The sequence below is a fragment of the Manis javanica genome, chromosome 8 (genome assembly GCF_040802235.1).
Source record: "Manis javanica isolate MJ-LG chromosome 8, MJ_LKY, whole genome shotgun sequence".
NCBI lineage: Eukaryota > Metazoa > Chordata > Mammalia > Pholidota > Manidae > Manis > Manis javanica.
The window spans coordinates 9,200,522-9,213,490 of NC_133163.1; the positions used below are offsets into that span (position 1 = coordinate 9,200,522).

Below are 12,969 nucleotides of genomic sequence, written 5' to 3' on the forward strand. Positions count from 1 at the left end.
TATCTTTGCTGGCTTTGCATTTGTGTATACAGTATATAGATGTACTTTTTATACTTTGTGAAACTAAAATGATAGCAATTTCAATCCAGAAATCCAATTTAAAAAAAAATAGAAGCCATAGCTTTTCACTTCTGGAAGATCTGTTCTCTTTTGTCCCTGCTGCTTTTTTGCATAGAGGACAGAAACTCCCAGGCATTTAAAATCAGACACCTGCTGGACTTTGTTGTGTTGAGAACCTTACTTTATTCAGATCTTATCTCCTAAGGTGATAATAAGAATTAAGTTGTAATCATATAACATGGTAAGGTTTGATTAAAGGTGATGAAAGAATTGACTTTCCCTCAACTCTCTGTGGAATGAAAGGTTTTGTTTTGCATTATGTGTTTGACCAGCAAAAGAGTTTCCATAACTCAAACTGTTACTTTATTCCAACAACTTCTGAAAAGGTGCCTGGACCACAGAATATAAACAACAAGGAGCCAATCATGTGTCAAACCTGTTAAGAAAATGTATCCGTTAGTGGTAGTTTATGTTTGCCCCTGGTGTTTACTGAGTTTGCAGCCAAATGAATACTTAGAACATGTTATTGTCCTCTTTTGAATGATTGCTAAGTTGTGTTGCCAAGGCCATAAATGCTCTTCATGATGACTCAGAATTTCACTTAGTGCTTCAACCTTTCAGCCTTAATAATTTCATGATTCCAAAGTTAAATCTTGCCATCATGCAAATCTATTGCTCCAGGCTTCTTCAAAAATTGATCTAACAAAAGATAAGAAATTCACCCAAGCTTCGTGAAGAGGGGCAGCGGTTTGGAAAGGCCAGGAGATACTAAATATTGCATTAAAAAATTAAATATTTGTTCTGCTTTTATGGCCAGAAAATCCCAATTAACTCTAAACTTTACACTTTCTTGAATGTGTAACCTACTGAGGTATAATTAACCGATACCAAATTTATGTAAGCCAGAGTTTCAGAGTTTTAATAAAAAACTCTATTATAAACTAATTTTACTCTGTAAAAAAAAAAAGGGTGGGAGAGGACTTTGTATAGACCTTACTTGCAAAATTGAGTGACCAAGAGGAGAAGAAGGTGGTGTATTTTCCGGCCTGCTTCCCCAGTGACCTGGTGTTTTCTCTTCCTATGTAGCCTGTGTCAGTGTGGCTCCAAGTGTACGTGTTGGTCCAGTTGGTGAGATATTCCCATTGGTTCATCTCTCTTCATACCATGCAGCTGCTGCCCTGTGATAATTCACATCTACTGCTGGCTGGCTGGGGACAATAATGTCTTCTTACATGAAGGAATTTTTACTTGTGTTAAAAATCATCTTTCAAAATTATGTGTTTTGAGAAACTGGAGGCACTTTGGAGAGTCTCTGCCTTTACCCTGCAAGGCCGCTAGGGGGCACTAAGCCACTTACTTAGGAAGCAGGGTCAGTGAGACCCATTACGTATCTGCGGTCCCTGTAAGATAGAATGTCTGAGAATCAATCAGCTTGCCTGATTGTAGAAAGAGTCTCAATTCTTACCCAAGGCTTGTTCTTATTTTAGGAAACGGCTAACTTGCTTAGTTTTCTAATAAGCCACAAAAGATTAGAAGCAGGAAGTTTGAAAGGCCAACACTAAAGCAGGGAGATGCAAAGACTAACATGTAAACAGATTTAGAAAATTAAGAAGCAGATACTCTGGGATTTTTTTGTTTTTAAAGCAGTATTCTGGGAGCATCTGATATAGGCAGAAGCAAACAGCCCTCGCATGTCAATATTTCTTAAGCATTAGAACCTTATATAATAATTCCAAGTCATCAAGAAAAGGAAATTGTATTCCACATGCTTTGGAAACGTAGTATATATTAGATTGCCAACAAAAAACACACACACATGGCTTAAAGGAGTTATGTTAAAAAATAGATCTCGGAGGAATGCTTTCTTCCCTCATTATGCCAAATAAACAACTCTATTCTACCTCTCTTATGAACCTCATTAGTCCATGGTAAGCAACTAAAAAATGCTAGATTAAATTAGGTGGTGAGGGATTGAATGACATTGACATAAATTGGGTTTTTCTCAATAGTGTGAACGAAATGCGGGGCTTGAGAAAGCTCCACTAATATTAGGCCTGGAGACAGCCATCCATAAGGCAAGTCAGTGCTTGCTGTTGTGGTGTTCTATCCAGGATGTACAGAGGCGCTGAAGAATATCACCACTGCACTGCCTACCCCCAGCCCTACTGCAGCTGCTGTTGAGGACCAAAACCCTTTTCGGGGGGTTTTGTATGTATCACCATTTTATTTTATATGCTCTTCCCCTGCCAGCAGACCGTCACCTTCTAGTTCTACAGAATTCATTTTCTGCCCCTGGTCCTTAGCACGATACCCAGCACTTAGTGTGTGCTCAATGCATCATCCCTGAATGAGGAGCATGGTGAATGGTACAGGACAGTATCTCAAATCCCTTACCACGTGAAACTCATAGTGTTTAGTGCCACTAAATGCATCTGCTGGCTAATTAAAATTTCCTATTTAGCAGATAGGAGCAACCCCCTGATGCTATCTATAGGAGGTGAAGAAACCATGGACCAATGGAGCACCCCCGAGCTCCGCGCTAAGCAGGACACGGAGTGGGAAGGCACTGCCCCTCGGAGGACCTCAGCCTCAGGATGGGGAGTGAGAACGTTAGGACACACCGGAGAGCCGTGGGCTGGGAGGCTGAGGCCAGCCAGCCAGGGCCTTGGGTCAGAGGAAGCTTAGCAGAGGGCGTGGCATTTGAACAGAGTGTTGAAAGAAGGGTAAAGAGCGGCTATTTACTAAGGAAGGACGTTCCAGGAAGAGGATACAACCAGGGCAAAGGCCCTGTGGCCCAGGCGCTCTGTGGGGGAATGCAGGGAGTTTCTTTAGAAATGTGCACATGTGGACACAGCTGAGGGCCTTAGGATTTCATCCTTGGGATGAAGGAAGGTCACAGAGAGCGTGTAGGTGGCAGGATGCTTGAGAGGAGATGAGCCAGCAGGGTGGTTCAGGATGAACTGGAGGCGGCTGAGGCTGACAGGGAGGCAGGGCGCGAGGCTGCGGTTGGGTCCCCTCCCGTGGAACTATGCCGGGCCTCTGGGTGCCATTGGGGAGCGAAGGGCTCCTGGGCAAGCAGACTTTGAAGGTAGGACTGACAGCGTCTGATGGCTGGCCGGATGTGGGGAGAGGGCTGGGAAGAAGAGACGGACTCCAGCTCTTTCCAGGTTGCTGGCTTAGCCACGTAGCTCCTACTTGCTGAGGCGGGAAATTCGGGAAGGGGGAAGGAGGATGAAGGGTTACTCGTGCACATTCTGAGTTTCAAGGAATCCTAAATCATCAGGTTATATCTGTAACGTAGGGGGCGATTATTCAGATTATTGCTTCTTCAGGTCTGCACCTGAATCAAAGCAAGTTGGGCAGGGAGAAGGAGAAAAAGAAGAAAACAGAGAAGAAATCTGGAGAATTTAGGCAGTTAGGGAGGGACAGACTGTGAAGACAGAAAAGGAGGCCAGAGGAGAGACGGCAGTGAGTGCTTCCAGGAGACGGGGCCTGGAGCAGGACGTGTGGAGCCACAGAGGCCCAGGAAGCGTCGGAGCGTCGCCTGGCTTTGCGCAGTGCTGGGTTGGGGTCCAGCTGTCGCCTTGCTCCATGACCTTGGTGTCCTCTGGCTGTTAATTTTGTGTGTTTGAGGCCAACTGAGAGTTTATAAACTGAGCAGACTAGGTCCAGTCCTTTTCTCCACCTTCACCAGTGACACAAGCACACAGACACTGCAGTTTGGGTTCGTTTGGGTGATGACACAGTCTCGACTGCTGAAACTGGCAGGACGTGTGGCTGCCTTCTCTCTTACCTGTTTATGGGGGTTGCTTGTTTGCTGAATATGGCTTTTTTAATTAGCCAAGAGGTGCATGCAGGGGCCATTGCCAGTTTTCTCTGCATCCCAACTCTCCCTCAAAGAAAAGATGTGGGATGAAAGGTCTTTAGAATCCCAGGCCGGGTGATGCGAGGTCGACATGTGCAAGGTCGTGTGGGTGTCTGGGGCCAGCTGTTTGCAGCAAGACTCTAAGGTTTGGTGGAGGGAGGCTCCTGCAGTGAAACGGTCTTCTCTGCTGGGAAATGTCTTGGGCCGTTCAAGAATTGTCATTAAGATCAACAGGTGTCTTATGGACTCATGGACCTGTTTGACACAAGCCCCTGCAAATCCACTAAAGGGGTGTACCTCACCCCAAGTGTGGGCTTCCCCAAAGAACACAACCTTGTCTGCTCTCCTGTCAATGCAGGGGTGGCACACATGCCCTGCCCGAGTTCCACTCCCTTAACTCATTGTCAAGGCCACGCCTCTGTGTGTCTGCCAGGCGGTGCTAGAGGCCTCCCCGGCTTCTGGGCACACTGCCTATCACACGCTGCTTCTAATATTATCACATGCTCACAGCAGCCCCGCCTGCCAGAGCAAGGAGAGAACACTTCAGCAGATTTCAAAAACATGTCTCCAAGGAGCAAAACAGTAAACGATTTCTCTTCCTCCTCAGTGGAGAAGCCTTCCTGACAGCCTCTTCATGAGTTGCTCTCTGTCGTGAAGTCTTGTTTGCAAGCATAGTAATCAGAGGATTTAATTTCCCCGAGGAGCGTATGTTTGCACAGAACTTTACGTTCGTAGTACATTCTGATCATCCTTGTTCTCTGTGATCCTCATGACAGCTCCGGCAGGGAAGACGGGCTGGAAGTGGCCCCATTTCTGGGTGTGGGGACTTGGGCGTGGCTCTCGGCAGCTGGGGGAAGCAGAGCCCGGAGACACACCACGTCAGGAGATTTTCATCCAATGGGCTTTTCACCCTGCCAACCCACCCCAGCACAGGCAACACTCACATCATCAAGGCTGCATTTCGGTTTCAGATCAAAAGCAAATAAGCCAGGTTCCTAGTATGATGTGTTGAAATCAAACTGATGAAGCTGGGAGGGCGAGGGCAGCCACCCCTGTGACAAGAATAATTGCACATCTTACGTGTTTAGCAACTGAAGAAAGAGCAGAGCGTGGATGTGACTTCCCAAGTGCCCAGCAATTCAGAGAACACAAAACCACAGTCATTATCTGAAATGGGCTCAGCCTGCCCTGTGTGTTAATGGTTTATATGAAGTTGGGACTCTGACGTTTTTCTTGCTGCATAATCAACATAACCAGAGAGTTCATCAGCCCTGCTGTTTACACACACACACACACACACACACACACACACACACACACACACACACACACACACACACACACACACACACACACACACACACACACACACACACACACACCAGACTTCCCAGCTGCTGCTCCCTTTATCCCAGCACATACCTCACATGCAGACTTCTCACCAGTTACTAGAGCTGGCACTGTTCTTTGAAAAGTCCCTTAATTGCTCATCAATAACCTTAAATAAGAAACACTTGACATTAATGAAGCCAGAGTTTAACATTCTGGGTTCCACATAGCTCTGGGTAAAAACATAACTGAAGAAATGGATTGGAATCTAATCATGACCAGAAAATGGTCCTCAGCTATGGCTACCAGACAGAATATGTAGCCATTAAGAGTGTGGGCTGAGGCCAGAGTACCTGGCTTTGTGTCCTAAATCAGTCACATGATAGCTGTGTGACGTCAGGCAAATTATTACTCTTTCTGTTCCCTCATTCGTAAAATTGGATAATAATAGTAGCTACCCTGAAAGGTGGGGTTGAGGATTAAATATGTTAGTATAAGAATAAATAAGTTAGTATATTTTAATAAATGTCAAATATCATTATTATTCTCCAACATTCCAGACTGTGCGCTCACATTCTGCCTTATCCAGAATGCCTTTTCTTAGACACTTCAGCCTTCACACCTCTGTCCTCTTTCTGGGTTCCTCTAAGGGTGAGTTCTGTGCCACGCAGTCTAGCATTCGATGACATTCAGTGTCGTCTTGTAATTTCAATGTGAGTTCAGTATTTCCATCTTAATATTGCTTGTCCCGTAGATTGTAAATTCCTGATGGTAGGCATGTAGCTTGCTTTTGTTGGATTTCCACAATTCACGGCCCAGTCTCGGGCAATTACTAAACACTTACACATCCTTGGAGTGTGGTATCACTATAAATAAGTAGGGAAAAAACTGAGGGTGTGGTAATATAAGCACAATAACCAATAGTTAAAACTTAAAAGTGTGAAGACATGTTGACACAAAAACTTGTACTAAAGGTTTATATATAACTAAATATAAATAAAAGCACTAAATGTGTTACTTATCATAGCCCCAAACTGGAAAAACCCAGTTGTCCTTCAGCAAGTAAATGGCTAGACAAACCTGGTCTGTTCATACTGTGGAATACTACTCAGCAATAAAGAGGTGTGAACTTGACACAGCAACAACCTGGTTGAATCACCAGTGAATTATGCTGAGTGAAAATGGCCAATCCTCAAAGGTTACATACTTTATGATTCTATTTATATTCTTGAAACAGCAAAATTGTAGAAATGGGAACAGAGTAATGCCTGGCAAGGGTTGGGAGGAGATCAGAGCAAGGGTGGGAACAGCAGAGGGCTCTTTGCAGTGATGGAAATGGCTCTGTATCTTGAAGGCCTGAGTGTCAGTATCTAGTTGTGATATTATATAGTTTTGCAAACTTAGGTACCATTGGAAAAAACTGGGTAGAAGGTACAGGGGATCTTGCCATGTAATTTATTTCAACTACATAATCTACAATTGTCTCAGAAGCAAATGTTTAATTTTTGCAAAAGAAAGAGTCAATTGGGTTGACCACTGATAGGAGAAAGCCTCTTTTAGAAGGACTTTATTTTTTAGGAGTGAAGTTTGTTGATTGCACCTTAACTTTTTGCGTCTGTTAGTACTTATTCTGTGGAGTAGACCAACGTTTAGTCATGCTAAATGATGTTATTGTCTAACACAATCAAGATTTACATCGTTTCTAAAATTGGGAGGAGGAACTTACAAATGATCTCTGCCAATTCTCTCATTTCTCAGATTCAGAAACTCAGAAGTGACCCACAGTTACACAGCTAATTAGCGGCATTAACAAGGACGGGAACCCAGTCTTCCCAGGATCTGGTCCTATGCTTCCAACACACTTCATATTTTTATTTTACAAAAAGCAGCACAATTCGTGTGTCTAGAAGAATATGTTGAATGACTCTGCTTCCCATACTTTGCGTCTGAGGCAGCTCATTGGCCCTGCAGCAGTGGTGGCCCGGCTCAGTCACTGGGTGGCCACGGCCAGGGGGAAGGCATCCTCCTCACCACTAACCGGGCTGGTGGATGTGCTCACCCTGCAAGCACATGGCAACCTGGAGTGGAACAGACTCACTCTTGGAGAACTGGCAAAAAAAGAAAATAAAGAAAGAAGCTGAAAGCAGAGCCAGGAGGAGAGCCAGTCTCCACGCCCGGATCAGGACTTGTCTGATGAAGCACCCTAGAAACGGCCACCCCAGTGTGAGTTTTTCATCTCTGCTTAGCCAATAGCACTTATTTAAGTCATCACTAAGGGGAAAGAAAGCCAGGCTAGGGGCAGAGAAATGGGAACATAAATGTCCAGAACACCAATTACCACCCAGGGACCCTGGGCACGGCCCCTCCTTTCTGCCCTCTTGCCTCAATTTACCCATTCCTACAACAAGGAGTCAGATAAGCCATAAGAGTCATTCTAGCTTTTGTTCTATGCTTCCTGCGGGGACCAAACACACAAACAGCTAAGGATCACACCTACCAAATCAGACTGGTACAGGATCCCTGTTGAAAACGGCTAATCAACTGCAAATGTGAAACAGACCCAAGACGTTTCCCCAGGCTTATTAAATCAGCCCCTGCTTCCCTGTGAGTGGTGCAGGGAACACACGTGGGGAAAAAGCAGTAAGAATTTCACTTTTTGGGAGACATTTTGTGGTGCTGCACAAACAGCCCCTACTGCCAAATGAGTCAGAATTTCCGGATGGCATAATTTTAGGGCCTGGTTGTGGTTCCCTCTCCGGGGCCACTTCTGAAAGGTAGGCCTCAGGGTGGGGTTTCCTGTGCTCAATTCCAGAGACGACAGGAGGGCTCTCCCCCTATCCTGTGCCAGCATTTTCTTTCCAGATAAGTTTCATTTCCTCTGCTTTCTGGAGCAGTGGGTAATGCTGAAGATGAGTTGAAGACTTCACACCCTCCCCTGTTCTTCTACGTTGCCTACTTAACTGTTTCCCCTTCTGGATGGACTACAGTGGAATGGCAAAAGCCTGCCCTAGAATTAACAAAAAATAAGGCCCTGTCTTTTTTGTCAGCCTTAAGAAAGTATTGGGAAAGTGTTCTGAGAAGAACCAAGCCCTGTAAAACTAAAGATAAGAACAATAGGAACAACAAAGATACTAATATCTGCATGGTATTTTGCAGTTTATGAAATATTTTTACCCCATATATTCTCATCTGTGAAATATTGTTGTTATCCCCACTTAACAGATGAGAAAACCAAGGTTCTAAAGATGTTACATGGCTTGTTAAGGTTCACTCAGTTAAGTAGCAGAGCTGGCCTGGAATTTGGGCTGCCCAGCTCTGAAGCTCTGCAACACATGAGAGGGACAGTTCATTTCTGTGCACAACACTGCCCTGTTCTCCATATTCCCAGGGACTAACACACAGTAGGTGCTCAGGAAATGTTTGATGAAGGGCTGGATAGCTGTATGCCAAAAACTAGTGGGCATACCACACCCAGAACAGCTCACATGAGCTGGGTACTCATAATACCAGGCATAAAACCATTCAACATAAATTCCTGTTATTAGACCCATTTAACAGAAAGGAAACCAAGGATGAGTAACAAGCTGAAAGTTGCAAACTTGGGCAATTTGACACCAGAGCTTGAGCTCTTTACTCCTACCTGCAACAGGGCATCCCTTACTGTAGGAAACTGACTTCCGTCCTTCTAGCAACCTTGCCAGGGCCATCTTAAACCACTGTGCAATCACCTGACCTGTTTATGCCTTACTTGCCTCCATAGAACAGAACTAATTAGGCTTTTCCTAACTACCTGGAGTATCTTTGCAGATATTTAATGAAGAGACCCACATGAAAGCATTTGGAAAAGCAAAGAGCATTATCCAAATCCCAAGTAGTCTTTAGTTATAATGGCTAATCGCCCTCTGCACCTTCAGCTTGGCTGGTGTCACCCCAAGGCCTAACTTCGAATGGAGTCAGGGTGATAATGAGAAACATAATAGGACACCTAGAGCCAGTAAAGGGCAAGGATGGGAGAAGCGCTTTGTGTGTATCTCCTATGACTCTTAATGACTATATCTTAATGAATGGGCACTAAGGGGGTGTGGCTGGCACTCTGGCATTCTAAATCAAGCTAAGTCTACCCCAGTGCTAATTTTGGGTTTTGGTATCCTGCTTTGCCCTCAATTGGGAACACACACACACACACACACACACACACACACACACACACACACACACACACACACACACACACCGTTACTATCTGGTCCTATTTTACAACTTAAACTTTCTCTTAGAACACTGATGAAAAATACCCTCTGGGAAGAATTAGATTTAGGTGAGTTACTTAACTCTTCAAGCCCTGCCTCTTTTTCTTCATCTGCAAAATGGGTGTAGCCACACCTAAATTGTAAAGACTGGAGCCTGCATGGTACAGAGTTCAACAAATTGTGTCTTCCCTTAGCGGCTTTCATCCCCATCCTAAGGAGGTGAAACCACCCTGTGCACCTGTAATTACTCCCAGGAAGAGCTTGGACTAGGGTAGAAGATCTGGGCTGGGGTTGAGGACAAAGGTCTTGAAGGCACTGGGAGACAAAGGCACGGAAAGGTAAGATTTAGACTTTCTCCTGCAAGGTGAAACAGGTGGTGGAGTCGCTGAATTAGGGGTTGGCGGACAGTTGGGAGGATGAGTCTTTAGTGGGCAGGGGCTCCTGGAGAGAAAGGGAGCAGATCCTTGGGCCTCAGGATCGTAGGGGGTTCAGATTAGGGGTGGGATTCACCTTTCTTGTGGCTCACCGCCCATCGCCGCCGCTCGTCATCCTGGCGGTCTCCCAACCTAGCCTGGCACCCAGAGGTCCCCTGCGCGGTGGCTCGCGAACCGTGGGTGGGAGGGGCCGGATGGGGCGCCCTCACTGTCTGGCTGGCTGATGGGTGTCACTTCCTTCTTGTATTTCGAGCCTCGGGGAGGGGTGCCCCTGCCTCTGCCCCAACCTCGGCTCTGAGAGGGCAACACCTGCCAGCTCCACAGCCCTCTCCTCAAGTCTGGACCCCAGAGGAACTCCCTCCCTAGATCTAACTTTCCCCAGGGAAGATGGGCTCCGCGCCATCTGCAAGGATGAGACCGGGGCGGTGGCAGGCGGGAGGAGGGGCCGGGGCTCGGGGCGCAGAGGGCACCCTGGGGGCCGGGCGGGGAGCAGGGATGGGGCTCCCTCCCCCGGAGGGGGCGGTCTGCGTCGGGCACCGCCGGGCTGGTGTCGACTCGGGGGCCCCCGCAGAGCGCGCACAGCCGGGAGCGTCCCTCCTGGACCGGGCCGGAGTGGCGGGGGCCCGAGGCGCCTCCAGCGACGGGTCCCCGGGGACCCGGGCGGGGGCGGGTGTCCGGGCTCCGCCCCGGCCCCGCCCCTCTCCGGAGCCGCCGGGACGCGGGGAGGAGGAGGGCGGCACGGCCGGAGCTGCCCGCGGCGCCGCGCTCCTGCACCTCCGGGCCGGGTGAGTGGCAGGGGGCCGGGCGGGTCGGGGCCTCAGCCCCCGGCCCAGCCCTGAGGCCTCCCCCGGGGTCGGGGGGCGCCGACCGTCCAGGGCAGTGAGGGGGCGCGCCCGGCGCTGGGGCGGGGGCCCGGGTGACAGCTGCGGCGGGCGGGTATTTTTAGTTTAAACCAAACCAACCGTTCCTTGCAGCCTGCGAAATCCCCGACCCTTTCCGCTCCCCAACCCCGGAGGTTCATTCCCCAGGAAGAAACTCCTAAGCCCCTGGCAGCGCGTCGCCGGCGGCCGGGGCGCCTCCTCCAGCCTTCGCTCTGCCTCCGCCTGGGGCAGGCGGACCTGTCACCGCGGGCTCGCGCCGCCGCGCGCCCTCGGCCTGAGCAGTAAACGCGGGCGCGAGTACGCGCTCCCGGCGACCACGAGTTCGCCCAGTAGTACTGGAGGGAACCCAGAGCCGGCGGTGTGGCGGGGTCGAGGGGAAGTCCCACGCGGCAGGCTCGGTTTCATTCAGATACCTCCTGGCTGTGCAGCCTTGGGCAGCTGCTCAGCCTCTCTGAGCCTCATCCCACATCTCTAAAAGGAGGCATAGTGAAGCCACAGATCTGCAGGGACCGAGGGAGCCCCAAATGGATACTGACTCCCCTTAGGCCTGCAGATCTTGACTCCAGTTGACCTGGTGAATGTGGCCCTGTGGTTAACCCAGGGACAGTGGGTGCCCCCAAATAGCCAGTAGACCTCTGTTTCAAAACTCTTGGGCAGGGTACTCGAACTGGGGTGGGTGATAATGAATACTACAGTATTATCACTTTGGCCCTGAAGCTCTGGCTCGTGGCTTCTTTGGAACCCTCTCCCAGGTTCAGGTCTCTTTCCCTTATGAAGGGTTAACTTTCTCATGGCACTAGTGAGGGGCTTTCTGCTGCCACGGGCTGCCAGTGGGGGAGCCTGGCATCCCTGGGGGTGTGCCCTGGCCTATAGGAGGAGAATAGAGGAGACAGTGGGGAAAGTGTCCTCCCAGAAACAGGAGCATGTCACAAAATCAGTGCCCTTCTGAGCTTGGGACAGCCTCTCGTTCACTGAGAAGAGAGGACACTGGCCCAAAGAGGGAGAGGGAGTTTTCCCCAAAGCTGCACAACCAGTAACAGAACCTGGCTCTCCTGGAGTGCCCAGCCCTGCGTTCTGCACTGCAGGGCAGCCCCCAGCCCCCAGGGGTCCGGAGCCTGGAGGCGGCAGGGGTGAGCCCCTGCCAACAGGCTGTTTGCTCCTTTTCCTGTAACCGTGCCCCAGCGGGGCTCTGACACACGTGGGTCTGCACATTCCTCAGCAGGACTGTGCTTGGCCACCGACAGCCACAGCTGTGCCAAGCCTGCTGACCTCGGGGCATCATTTACTGCCAGAGAGGCCCCTCGGAGGGCAGCTGGAGGGGGGAGGCGGCTGGGAAAAGTTGGTGGTGGTACCTGGCAGGTGGTGGGGACAGTCCAGACTCAGGTTTCTGCCTCGGGTGCAGGCTGGTCCCCGCAGGCACCCATCAGGGTAGGTTGAGCTCCTCCGTCTCTGTGGAACAACTGTCCAGCCCAGGTGCTTTCTTTGTAACTCTTGAGAAGCTGCAGACCTGACCATGCCTGGGTGGCCCTTCCGGCTTGTGATGCAGGAACCACAGGCGGGAACTGTTGGGGGATCCCGGCTGGGCTGCAGGATGACCTCTGCCCCTGGGGGCAAGACTGGGCTGGTCCAGCACAACCTCCACGGAATCGTGGAGCCCCTGGGAATCCAGGGGGCAGCAGGGCCTCTGGTGCTGCCCAGCGGTTAGGAATGGGATGGCTGGGTCCTGCCTTAGCTGTGGAACAGTCACTTCACCTTGCAGAATTTTGATTTCCTTCCCCACCAGAGGGGAGATAACCCTGATGCCTGTGTCATAGAGCGCCGTGAGCATCAAAGGAGGCGTTCCATGAACACCATGGTGTGTGGTGCCAGACACAGTCCATGTGAGCAGTTGTCACAGTTCGGGGTGACAGGGCCCAGTCGGGGCCTGATTCCCCCCCCCATTCCCCCAGCTCTGCCCTTTACCTCTCTGCCTTGATATCCTGGTGTTTGTCAAATTGTGGGGTGGCCCTGGATCATCCCCCTCAGAGCTGGACCTGCCCAGCGAGCTAGTCCATGATCCGGGCAGAGATTTGAGAGGGGCCTGCAGGGAGGCTCCGTGAGTCTCTAGGCTCTTCACGAAGCATGTCCTGTCTCTCCCCTCTTATGATTCT

General features: G+C 49.6%; 1 protein-coding gene and 1 long non-coding RNA gene across 3 annotated transcripts in view; one reads left to right on the forward strand and one right to left on the reverse strand.

The window, feature by feature from the left end:
- Positions 1 to 6,794: 6,794 nt before the first annotated feature.
- Positions 6,795 to 10,481, reverse strand: LOC108399943 (uncharacterized). Its single transcript, XR_001853769.3, has 2 exons — positions 10,015 to 10,481; positions 6,795 to 7,362 (listed from the first exon to the last, which is right to left on the reverse strand). It is a non-coding gene; the product is annotated as an uncharacterized lncRNA (long non-coding RNA).
- Positions 10,482 to 10,484: 3 nt separating this feature from the next.
- SYNE3 (spectrin repeat containing nuclear envelope family member 3) overlaps positions 10,485 to 12,969 on the forward strand; it is a 105,329-nt gene continuing 102,844 nt past the window's right edge. Inside the window, exon 1 of one of the 2 annotated variants that reach the window (XM_073241897.1) lies at positions 10,485 to 10,723. The gene's annotated coding sequence lies outside the window, so the exon portion shown is untranslated. The remainder of the gene's footprint in view (positions 10,724 to 12,969) is intronic. The other variant, XM_073241893.1, reaches the window with a different exon arrangement.